This window comes from Gasterosteus aculeatus, chromosome 9 (genome assembly GCF_964276395.1).
Source record: "Gasterosteus aculeatus chromosome 9, fGasAcu3.hap1.1, whole genome shotgun sequence".
Lineage (NCBI taxonomy): Eukaryota > Metazoa > Chordata > Actinopteri > Perciformes > Gasterosteidae > Gasterosteus > Gasterosteus aculeatus.
Window position 1 is genome coordinate 3,569,723 of NC_135696.1, and position 4,518 is coordinate 3,574,240.

Genomic DNA, 4,518 nt, shown 5'->3' on the forward strand with positions numbered 1-4,518 from the left:
TTGTTGACCGTCACTGGCGCCGTGTTTTCCGAGGCAGGTCTGTTGTGCAGGCGCCTCGTGTGCGGGTGGCGACCGTACAATCCACCCCGAGACCCCGCCAACAACGCCGTCCCCTCCGTCCGACGTGAGCTCCACGGTGGCGGATTTCCACCTCGTCATCAGCCAGCACTTTGTCTCGATTCCAGCAGCTGTAAAAACAACAATGAATCAGTACTGTGCGATGCGTACGGACACAACACATCGATCAATGCACCTGAAACAAGTCAGCAAATAAACTCTGACCCTCTTTCTTCTCGCTCGACTCCGCGCTGAATCCTTCGCAGTTTCAGCCCGCAGTGAGTGTTCCGGCTGAACCTGAAGCTCCTGCGTACAGTCTCACAATACGTCTCACAGGCGGCTGGAAAACAATTAAATGAGTGTGGTATGAATACAAAAAAAAAATCAAACGCAAGTCACAGTAACATTTAACAAGGAAGGAGAAACAGTAAACAGTGTCACTTACACACAATGACGTCGTCTAAATCTGGACTTTTCCCGGAGCAAATACGAGGTCACCGCCTCATTATGAGGCGACATTAGTCTGTGAAAACAAAATGTACAGTTATGATGGGTATCTATACGTATATATTTCCTTATAGCGCAGAATGAAAGCATATTCTGTAAATCTGACCCTTGCTCGGGTTCGTAGCGCCTGTAGTTCGTCTCGGAGTTGTGAAGACGGCGCGCCGCTTCCTGTAAACGACACGGCAAAGAAAATACACTTTAATAAAGCTGTTTCTGATCACTTGTAAGGCTACTAGGCTACTCTTAGCTTAGCTTGAGGCTACGCTACTTTTAGCTTAGCTTGCAGTCATCGAACGTATTCTTACCGCTATCGTGGGATTGTGCGCCCGTCTCCTCTTCTTTGAGTCGGTTCCTCTCCTCCATGGACAGAAACCCGCAGAGTCCTGAACGCTCCAGTGGAGCGAACCGCTCGTTGATATTGGCAGTTTGTTGTTGGAGTTGACGAGACGATCCACTGAGAGCATTCAGCAGCTTCTTCTCGTCTGTCTGCGGACTGGCCGAAAGTTGGTGACCGCGGAGAGGAGTTGAAGGCGAGTTGAACGCGAGACGTCGTCCCGCCATTATTCACGAACCAGCAAAAACCAAACAAAGGAACTGGAGATACAGTTCTTCTGAACATAGTAACACACGTGTCTGTTTGTATGCTCGTCTTGCAAGTACTGCTGTATCAGTCATGCCTATGACCTCACACGTGATTGGACGAGGAGTCTAAGGGTCCTCCAATCACATACGAGGTTATTGTTATACGGAAGGACCAGTATTTTAGGAAGACAAATGGTTGGGACTTTGTCGTGCAATGAAACAGCTGATATGCTTTATGTAAAGCAGTGTTTTGGTGTCAGCAGAACGACTTTCCCCTTGAAAACTGTACAGTGGTGCCTCTTTCTCCATTCCACCAGACAATCTTGAGTCTGACAGACATGCAATGTTGACAATGTATCATCACATGTACCCTTGTGTCACTGAGGTTGAATGTTTTGCCATGACATGTAAACGGGTAACATATATGAATGTAACTTACTCAATCGATAGATGCAGAGCATAAAGGTCAGCGTATATTTATGCTGAGTGGTGTGGAAACACTAACAGTTTTGAGGAACCCGTCCTTGACCCTCTAGCAGAACTACGACCAGCCATTATAAAGCAGTTTATAGTTGTTAATGTTGTGTCAAAGGGAACGGCATTTAAACATGTTCTTGCACAAGTTTCCTGGCTTCATCCCCACCCGGACAGACATTTTTATGAAAAGCCAATAGAAGTTCGGGGCTTGCAGGGAACAGACACGTCATACCCAGCATCATTTCTGCCAGTTGAGCGCATTGCTAGAAGATGTGTGGTTAATACATCCTCTGTGCATTTAAGTAAGACCAAAGAAAAGGTCACTGTAGTCCTGCCACTATGCACTGTAGTCGAGCTCTAGGAGACTGTGATCTCTGCAGACCCCTCATGCTGATTCAAATGTTGTTTGCATGGAATGCTCATTTTACCTTGATTAAAACTAATTTTTTAAAGAAATTATTTTGTGTATCTTTTTTACATAACATTTGCCATTGCTAATGGCGTACACAGTAATCTAGCATATTTGAATTAAATAAATCAATTCAAGCTCAAATGTAAGAGTCTATAATTAGGCTACTGAGCCTGATTTATTTGTACCAGAGATTTTCTTACCTTTTAAAAAAATGTCACCTGGGCTAAAACTCCCTCTGCGACCCTGATTTGCGTTTGTATAGCTCACAGCATTTTCATTTACATGTCAAAGCCTCCCCTAGAATTAGGAGGAGGGGGGTCATGGGGGGACAACTGCCAAGGGAGGCCCACATCAATTTCTGACAATTTACGGCAGTTTTCGGCGTTGCCCGCAAATTGCCGCAAACCTGAAATTCCAGGACAATTTACAGTGCCGCATACTGCCGAAAATCCCACTTTTCATGCAGTGAGAACCAGGAAGAGCCAGCTACTAGATCCAGACATTCATCCACGCGTGGAAGGGGGTAGGAGTCCTTCTTAGTGACGTCATTAAGCCTCCTATAATCCACACAGAAGCGCCACTCACCTCCTTTCTTCGGCACCATCACGACTGGTGATGCCCAGGGGCTCTCAGAGGGCTCTATTATGCCGGCTCGCTGCATTTTCTCCAAAGCCCGCTCCGCTGCGTCTTGTCGGCCCAGGGGGAGGCGACATGGGCGCTGCCGTATAGGCGTCGCATCACCCGTGTCAATTGTGTGCTGTACGAGAGAGGTCTGTCCCAGCTCCTCCTCGTCGCATGAAAAGCAGTCGCGGAACTCTTATCAGCAGCTGCCATAGTCGCTCCTGCTGTTCAGAATCCAAGTCCCCGGCACTTCTCTGCCAGACCTTGCGCAGAGCTGTCATCCTTTTCGCTTCGCTCTCCTGCAGACTCTCACAGCCCTCCACCGCAGACGGGGTCAGCCTGACCGGCGAGTCCAGGCTACGGGTGGCTGGCTCAGGGCCTAGCCGAGGCTCCGACAGGTACGACATGGCAGCCCTTGTCTGCTTTCCTTCCCCCACACAGCACCCGTGAGGTCCGGCTGTGTGTGTAGCTGCGCGCTGGGAATCCAGCGGTCTCATATGCACCACCTGCCCATCAATAAAGCTCAGTGTGGCTTTCCCCAGGTCTAACTGACAGCCCTGCTCCCGCAAAAAGTCCAAGCCTAAAATACAGGCATCTTGTACTTCCGCTACCCACACAGTGTGTCTCATTTTCCGTCCCCCCACAGTCAATATCAGCTGCCCTCTCCCTTTCATTGGTGCTAGCTCACCAGTTACTGTGCAGAGCTGAACTGCTGTGTCCTCCAGCTGTGTACCCACTGGCACCACCTCCGGCCGGACCACTGTGACCGTTGACCCGGTGTCCACTAGGGCGGTGCATGAAACCCCCTCGATGCAAATGGGAATATGGCAGAAGTCCGATATGGAAGTCCTTCCCACCACAGCCACATTCTGCCCCTGGCCCATGCTGTACTGAGAGGCGCTGCTGGCCACAACCAGTGACAAACGGGACTTAAGGGTGGGGGCACGCAGCGTCCCGTCTACTGCGTCCCCTTGCCGTTTCCCAGAGCTTTAGTCGAGGCTGGGCAATCCCTCACCAGGTGTCCAGCTTGGCCACACCCCCAGCAGAGGCGCGGCTGTTGTTGTGGCCGCACCGGGGCCTGTGTTTGTTGACGCCTGGTAGGGGGCATAGCCAACCCCCTGATCATCTCGGTCACCTCGTCCACCCACAGCGGCCGCTCCAACATTGTCTCTCCTACCGCCCTGACCATTGGAGAAGCATCGTGCTGTGCAGCGCCCATGACCATCTCCCTCTCCAGTGCGAACTCCAGTGCGTCAGTCAGGGTTTGGGGGCGAGCCAACTGAGTGTGAGCCCGCAGATCAGATGGAGAGAGAGCCCTGACGAACTGATCACGTGCTCCGCTTGCACTGGCGTAGGCATATGCGCGTATGCTCATCGTGTCAGTCCTTCGATGTCGTTTGCCAACGTGCGCAGGGATTCCCCAGTTCGCCTCTGACGTCCATGCAGCTCCGAGCGCAGCAGCTCCGAACGAAAACATTGTCCAAACCGGCGCCCTAGAGCACCAGCCAGGGCTCCATAATTACCCCTCTCACTCGGGTCCAAAAGCAGCAGGCAAGACAGTGCATCATCCGTCAAACAAAGGGCGAGCTGGAGAGCTTTCTGTTCATCTGACCAGCTGGTTGCACGAGCTAAAAGCTCGAACTGAGCATGAAAAGCCTCCCAGTCAGACTTCCCCGCATATTTCGGCCTTTTTTCATGCTCACATGCACTCGCTGTCCCTGGGCGCCGCCATCTTTGTTTACGTTTTGTCCATGCACGTTAAACCTTTCTTTCTAAAAAAGAAAGGTTTAAAGTAACCCAACACCTTCACTCTCAGATGTCCCTGAAAACATCAAATAAAGCCAGAAATCTGGGGGTTATTA

At 50.7% G+C, this 4,518-nt stretch overlaps 1 long non-coding RNA gene across 1 annotated transcript; it reads right to left on the reverse strand.

Annotated features, from left to right (window-relative positions):
• Positions 1-283: 283 nt before the first annotated feature.
• On the reverse strand, positions 284-1,228 carry LOC144383210 (uncharacterized). Its single transcript, XR_013450596.1, has 3 exons — positions 870-1,228; positions 503-732; positions 284-397 (listed from the first exon to the last, which is right to left on the reverse strand). It is a non-coding gene; the product is annotated as an uncharacterized LOC144383210 (long non-coding RNA).
• Between the last annotated feature and the right edge of the window lie 3,290 nt (positions 1,229-4,518).